Genomic DNA, 7,947 nt, shown 5'->3' with positions numbered 1-7,947 from the left:
CCAGCTGACAACCCTAGCCTCCAAGGGCTTGCGTCTCAGAACTGTGTCTGCAGTGAACTCGCACTACTGCGGAGAGGCCCAGAGGAGCCCGGACAGACAGACAGGCTGCTGCTTCCTCACACAGTGACACTTCTCATCCTGATGTCAGGACTAGAAGGACCTTGAAGTCTGTCAGGTCCACTCCTTGTGGTACAGATAGGGAAACTGAGGCCCAAGGAGCCAGATGTGGTACCAAACCATTCAAGTCGGGAGCACCGTGTGAGCCAGGCAAGCGCTACCTCCATCTCTGAAAAAGAAACGTGTTTAGCCCTGGCCGGTTGGCTCAGTGGTAGAGCATCGGCCTAGCGTGCAGGAGTCCCAGGTTCGATTCCTGGCCAGGGCACACAGGAGAAGTGCCCATCTGCTTCTCCACCCCTCCCCCTCTCCTTCCTCTCTGTCTCTCTCTTCCCCTCCCGCAGCCAAGGCTCCATTGGAGCAAAGTTGGCCCGGGCGCTGAGGATGGCTCCATGGCCTTTGCCTCAGGCGCTAGAATGGCTCTGGTTGCAACAGAGCAGCACCCCAGATGGGCAGAGCATCGCCCCCTGGTGGGCATGCTGGGTGGATCCTGGTTGGGCGCATGCAGAAGTCTGTCTGACTGCCTCCCTGTTTCCAACTTCAGAAAATACAAAAAAAAAAAAAAAAAGAAAAGAAAAAAAAGAAACGTGTTTAGAGTCTCTTGTAAGACAATTGATATTCTTACAATAAGTTCTTTAAATCTTATCTTTTTAAAACTTTATCATTTTATTTTTAAGTAATCCATCAATACATTTTCTTGAAAAAAGAAAAAAGTAGGACCCTGCCAAGAAGGCTCAAAGCCCCCCTGGCCTCTGTTCCCCATACAGCACTCCGCTGGCTTGGTTTCCAAGTACCCAGATCTCATTTGCTTGACTTGGGTGGCAGGGACAATTGGAGTGATGAAGGCCTGTGTCCCCAGCTGGGCTTGAGGCCAGGTGTCGCACTGTGGTTGGCAGGATTGCCCATGAGGGATGCATTTCCTTGGCCCCAGGGTGGCTGGGAGTGTGGGGCAGGCTGGCACTGCTGTGTCCTCACTCAGTCAGGGGCTATGACAGCTCTTTCATCTTCTTGTCCTAGTTCTTGTCTCCGGATCCCAACAAGCCCCAGGTACTGGCCTGGACAGCATGCTAGGAGTCTGGGCAGAAAAATAGAAACTTTGCTAGTAGGGTTTAGCAATCACTCCAGAAGGGACAGTGCTCAGGATTTTCGGGTTCCTGTGCCCATCTCTGGCTTCCACTCCCCACTCCCACCCATTCCCACCACCCCTCACCCCCGCCTTACCTTCCCAGAATCTGTCCCCTCCTTCTCAAGCATCTGAGACCCTCTGCCAGGAAGGACTCAGCTCACCATCTCAGTACCCACTGGAGAAGGAAGAGAGAAGTATAAAAGCAAAGTTTAAAGAACACAGTGTTACATCTAAAGAAATTAGTCTTACAGGAGAGAAGGACTGACATAAGGCACAGGGCAGAAAGAGGCTTTGCTGGCATACCTATTCACACCTGGCTGCCTAACACCTGGGGCAGCCCTGCTTTGCAGGACTGAGACAGTGAGGCTGGGCAGAGGACACTATGGGGCCCTCTGGCACCTGGGAAATATGACACATGACACTGTGGAAAAAGCCACTAGAGCTGGAAAACCGGAAGCAGGTCGTCCCTGGACCCTCCCAGTCCTGATCTTTGAGAACCCACTACAATTTCAGTGGAGATTTCTAAATACATGAAAAGCACACCCAGCAGTTTTCAGAGTCTCTCTTTTAAATCAGTAAAAAAAAAAATTTTTTTTCTCAAGCCAAAAATCTTACCCAGAGCTTCAAACATGTCTGATATATAAAATCAATAAGAGAAGGTTTCTTCAGGCAAAGTATTTTGCTTGGCAAAGGTACTCTAATGTCTGCGGAAACCCTAAGGTTCCTACAGCCCAGTTTTAATTGAAATAATTTTCTTTTTCTTCCAGCTGAGAAAAGTGAGGCAGAAGGCTTGGGGGAAGGGGCAAAGCTCGCTGGAGTCCCCCCACCCCCCAAATCAGCAGCCAATCCGAGCCTGTCCAGGACATCTGGAAATCGGGCCAGGGCTCAACACCGCCCAAGTCCTTTCTCAGCCTGAGATGGTCAAGCCGGACAAAGTGAGAGCTTAGGAGGACGCTTGGCCAGTCCGCGGCTGTGGGAATGGCGTTGCTGTGGTTACCCTGGCCCAGGAAGTGACCTTTCGCTCCAGAGTCCTGGAGTAAATGCCTTTTCCCTGCTGGGCTGGGGGGATAGGGGGTGGCCAGGGCTGAGGCTGAGGGCTTCACCCGCCTGTGGCCTGGGAAGCCAGCATTCCAAGCCCACGCTGTGAACATGGAGGCAGCCAGGGACCCGGGGATGCGGGCCGAGGCAACATTGGGTGGCTGGTCTCGAGGCCCTGCCTTCTCTGGGTCTCTCTCTTCAAGTGGAGATTCAGGATGAGTCAGGCTCAGCCACTCTCTGTGGCCATAAAGGCGGAGGCCTTGAGCTGGACCCTAAACACACTCAAGTGGCCCAAATCTCACCCTGGGTCTAGTTCGCAGAGGCCCCTCATGGCTGCCTCGGGCCTGCACTGAGCAATCCCTGATGGGGCGCCTCCATGGGCCTACCTCGGGGAGGGCAGAGGTAAAAAGACAGCAGGCTCTGAAGGAGCCCAGATCCCGGTGGGAACTAACATGAAAATGGGTACTTCAGAAACAATAGAAGGAATATTTTGATGGTAAGGAGAATGGAGTATGGGAGGGAGTGGGAAGGGACACTTTGCCTGTGTTTGTAGAAAGAGGGGAAGAGAAATCAAAGCCAGCTTCTCAGAACAGATCGTATCTTCGCCAGGGTTCTGAGGGATGACTAGAAGTTCTCCAGGAGAAGAATGACAGGGACAGAGGAAAGGAGAGAGACTGACTATCCCAGAGCAACAAAACAGAAATGATCAAAACACTGGAGGACAGAAGAGGAGCAGGGGCTCTGATGTGGCCAGAGGTAGGATGAGACAGCTTGAGGGTTCGGAGGGGATGGAGGAGAAAGTTACGAAAAGCTTTGGAAATTTTGGTCACATTGGTGGGTCAGTTTGTCCCCACTACCGGTGGCCCAAGGAGCCCTAGGTTTGGTGGAAGTGCTTTTGGGCCCAGAAGGGGGAGAAGTGGGGTGGGAGGTTCTGGGTCACTCCTTCCTTCATTTTATATTCTGGGGCTCCATGCAGGAAAACCTTTGAACTAAATTCTCTGTGATTAAAAAACAAGAGAAATCCAGTCGTGGCTCATGCTTGGATGTCTTGTTAATCAGAGGCCAAAGGCCCTACCTCCAGGCTACCACCTCTTCCTGGCCGCCCAGGGGACTCAGGGCCTGGAAAGGTCTCCTCACCAGGCTAAGTCCTGGAGGGTGAGTGCTGATGAGCATGGCCATCACTTCAGCCACCCTCTCTGCCCAGCACAGTCCAGCTTCCTTGGCCTTTAAGCTGGTGTGTCTGTTGGTCTCATTTGCATTTATGTCATGGAAGAGTCAACAGGAAGCAAAATAGAGAAATAAGAAAAAACAACCATGCTGGGAAGGACAGCAGCACAGATCGGGCCAGAGCCCTTCTGGGGAAAGTCAGTTGGCCAGACATGGATCGTGGGTGGAATCACTGACTGTGATAGGCCCTGCCAGGCCCAGTTCAAATCCCCTTCCTCCATGCAGCCCTCCTGGTGCTACATGGGAATGAGTTCCTTTTTCTGGGCCCACCTGCCTCAGGTGGACCATGAGCATTTGCCATGTTGAAGATAATGGTTCTGCATGATGTGGAAAGATTCAACTAGCTAGCTCATAGGCCATCTCTGTGCCAGTTAGAAAAAGCATCCCTTCCTCTGGGTGGGCACAGTTCTGTGCCAGGGCATGTGGCCCCCACTGCCCCCCTCAGCCATCACCTTTCTGCAAGGCACAGCTACACTTGCCTGGCCTGAAAAGTCAGTAGCCGGGAAACTGAGGCTCTAATAGTGTGGGCGCCCCCTCGTAAGGCTGCCAGGGCACTCACCCTAATCCAATTGCTCTGGCTGTGAGAGAGTCCCCTGGGCATTCTGGGACAGGGCATGCTGGGCTCCATATCTGTCCTGAGGAGGCCTTGGCACCAGTCACCGTGAGAGTGATTGGCCGGGCCGAGCCAGCACCCTGCCTTGTTGATCCAAACCCCAGGCCAGAGGCCAGCCTCTATGCCAAACCCGACACCCACTGCTGAGTCCGAAAGCAGAGCAGGGCTCTTGGCTAACTGTCCTGCGGCCTCTACCCCAGCCTCGGGGAAAGGAGCAGGCTCACCACCGGGTCATCGAGGACTTCCCAGCCGAGCCCACACTAACTACTTCATAGTCACCGATACAACGCAGCAAGAATTTCTGGGGCCACCGGCCACACTGCAGACTCAGCACAGCTGTGTTCCTGCTCAGAAACCTCAAACGAGATCACATGGGCTCCAGAGGGTGGCGGGCCGCACACACATGCGGCCAGCGCAGGGGTCTGACAACAAACACCTGTTGTTAAAACCTTGGGCAGCATCCGACCCTCAGGGTACTCAGAATCTAAATGGCTGTGGCTCTCTGGGGGCTGGCAGCCAAGCTCACATTCGAGGCTTTGTGTGACCTGGTGATGGATGGCTTCATGCAGGACTTTGTCCCACTTTCTATAAAGCAGGAGAGAGGGTGTGCACGAAGGGACTGACCCAGGAGAGCTGTTTCTTGCTGCAGGAACATAACAGAGGTTTCTCTTCCTGGGCAGCTCCCTGAAGGAAGGGGCTGGTAGCACCACAGGGACTTGGGCACAGTGGCTGGGGCCGGCTTTGATTCTGCCCCTGCACTGTGAAAGCAGCTGTCGGCTATCAGAGCCTGGCTGGCTGGCCCCAGGCCCCCAGCATGACCACCCTGCCCTGTCCTGGCCTTGAGGCTGGCTCCCCCCACCCCATCCCAGGCTCCTCACTGCATGGAGATGCTGTCTTTGCCAGCACTGGGGGCTCTGAGAGGAGTGAGGGGCAGGGTGGGGACTCTGGGTGGTAGCATAATATACAAATATTGATCAACTTACAACCTATGCAACTTACGACCATTCAACTTTACAACCACAATCACTAGCCACGACTGCTCTGCGTCTGGCAGCGCAAGCGTTGCCCAGATGGGCATAGGACAGTGTGGACCAGCTTCCAGCAGCACTACCATCTCCATGTGCACCATTTCAACTGTTATCCTAGACTCGGTACAGCAATTTGTGTTTTGTGTCTTGGATATTTTTCATCAAACCCCTCCCAAGATGTCTACCAAAAGGAAACTGTCTTTGCAAAAATTAAACCAGTTGTACTGGTAATGCAGTGTTTTATTTAAACCTGACGAATGTAAAAATAAGAAACAAAATGGTGTAGAGATGATACAAATGGCATAAAATGAACAAAGAAAATTATATATGACAATAATGAAAGAAAATTATGATAAAATATGACTTAAAGATTTTTATAACATCATTTCACAGTACTGTACATATAGCCTACTCAACTTACAACCAAATCGTGCTACGACTGGCCTGTTGGAACCAATTGTGGTCATAAGTCGAGCACTAGCTGTACTTCTTTACTTACCTATTTCAGTGCATCTGAGCTTGCGTGTTTTGCTACCCAACATTCCCTTTATTAGTCTTCTTTGTCCATAATTTTGTTTGATTTTCTGATTATTTCCCCAGAGAAAATTCCAAGACATTTAAGTTTGCCAGTTAACTCACCTTGATAAATTCTGTCAAGGTGTTTCAGGAAGGGTTACCCCTAGCTTATATGCCACCACCAGCCCAAATCTGAGGAAGCTGGTGTCGTGGGTCTGCACCAGCTCATAGAAACACCAGCAAAGCAAATCCTGTTACTGAAGAGGCAAATAATGGTATCTCAAAATTATAAACTATGATCATCGATAAAAATGGTCATAATTATTAAGCCATTTAAAAACTTTTGGGTCTTATTATCTGCTTTCTTCTCCTGTTTATCTAACAAGGTTTTGATGAGTTTATTTTTAAAACACATTATGAGTTCTCTATTCATTGCCATTGTGATATTTGTGGCATATATGTTTTACTAGTGGGTTATTCCCTTTTTTGTTCTTAATGGTGTTTAATGTACCAAAGTTTATATTTTTACACTAAGTCATTGGCCTTTCCTTTTGTGACATTGTCTATTACTTAGAAAATCCTTCCTGGAAAATAGATTTTTAAATGGGTCAAGAGGTGGTATTTTCCTCCTCTTGGTTCTCTATTTTTGGTAAATTTTGAACATTCTTTCCCCAAAGCCCATTTTCCCTGGAACATCTGGAATGTGCTTGCTTTTATTTTGTCCTCCCTTGAGGCCAGCGTGTTGGGGGTGGGAAGAGGCTCTCTCTGCCTGAGGACATTGGAGTGGGGAGGTCTGGGCTCCACCCATGTTGCTCTCCATTTTCAAGGTGGCTGAGCTCTGTTCTGCAGGACACCTGACCTCTCCCGCCAAAGACGGGAGAACTGTTGGAAAACCTCTGAGATGTGTTGCATCAGCAACTGAAGATCATCTGTGGCTGGGCCTCAGACCAACCCAGAGGGCTTTTTCTGTCCCCTTGGGCAAGACAATAGTGGCTCCTTGGTAGCCAGATTGTCTGGGAGCCATGAGAGTCTGAGGGTCCATATACCTGATTTAGCCATTTCTGTCTCTTCTGTGGACCCACTGGGACCCATTCCTTCATAGCCCCAACAGCAGCCCATTGCTGAGTTTCCATAGCATATGCACCAAAATGGCACACCATAGGGAATTCATTGGGCTCAAGGCTGCGATTCTGAGTTCTAGGCCAGCTCGGCCTGCTCCCAGTTGTTTGACCTTCAGGAGTTTCCTTTCTTTGGAAAGAGGACCCACACCCAACTTGTAGGGTTGGTGTACAGACTAGATTGCTGTACTTTGTACAACCCCTGGCACCTGGTAGGCACAATGAGACTTGTTCATCTGACAACAGTGATGCTGCCATTAGCAGTGCGCAAACCAGGCTTGTGCACGCAAGCTCTCGGAAAGCGAACAGCAAGGCAAAGATGGCCAGTGTGTGGCCTGGGAAGACAGCCAAGATAACTGCAGGACTTTAATTGTTGTTTTTCTACTATTTGGAGATACTAGATTCTCAGCCCTTCAAAGCATCAAAGGGTTTTAGGGGAGAGGAAGTTTGATGTTGTGGCTAAACCAAGAAGCTTTGAAGTCTAGAGCTGAGTTCTTTAAGTTCCGGATCTGCCACTTCTAACTCTATGACCTTGAGCAAGTGACTTACCGTATTTCCCCATGTATAAGATATACCTCTTTTTCAAAAAATTTGGGGTCTAAAAACTGAGTGTGTCTTATATAGTGGTGGGTTTTTTTACTTGCATTTCCTGCTTTTTCACACTTGTTGAGGAGTTGTATGAATTTTATGATGAATAAAACTTGAGTTCAATAACTTTATGTAATACATTTTTTTTTCAAATTTCAGGTCCCAAAATTAAGGTGTGTCTTATACATGGGAGCATCTTACACATGGGGAAATACTGTATCTTCTCTAAGCCTTAGTTTCTGCATCATAAAACTGGGCTCTTCGCAGTGTCCCTCGTGTAGGGCACTGGGGGCATTAAGTAAAACAGGACTTAAAAAGTTAGGTGAATATATAGTTATCTTTCAAATGAGGACACTTCTGAGAGTGAAAGGAGGCGCTGTAATCGTCCAGCGAGCCGTTCCAGGCAAACCAGGACACAGGGTCACCCCATGGAAAGGGCGTAGTGCGGTGACCGACTCCTAACATGCTTTCAGTGGTGGTAGCCACTGTCACTGAAGCGTGCATGGACTTGTTCCATAGCTGGGTGACCCATGATGGAGACAGAAAAGAACCGTCCACTTCTTAGCAGAGCCCTGGAAG

At 49.7% G+C, this 7,947-nt stretch overlaps 1 long non-coding RNA gene across 1 annotated transcript; it reads right to left on the bottom strand.

Moving 5' to 3' along the window:
• Nucleotides 1-865: 865 nt before the first annotated feature.
• Nucleotides 866-4,193, bottom strand: LOC136309480 (uncharacterized). The gene is made up of 3 exons (XR_010726277.1): nt 4,065-4,193; nt 1,336-1,415; nt 866-1,189 (listed from the first exon to the last, which is right to left on the bottom strand). It is a non-coding gene; the product is annotated as an uncharacterized lncRNA (long non-coding RNA).
• Between the last annotated feature and the right edge of the window lie 3,754 nt (nt 4,194-7,947).

This window comes from Saccopteryx bilineata, chromosome 6 (assembly GCF_036850765.1).
Source record: "Saccopteryx bilineata isolate mSacBil1 chromosome 6, mSacBil1_pri_phased_curated, whole genome shotgun sequence".
NCBI lineage: Eukaryota > Metazoa > Chordata > Mammalia > Chiroptera > Emballonuridae > Saccopteryx > Saccopteryx bilineata.
This window is presented reverse-complemented; position numbering and strand designations above follow the sequence as displayed.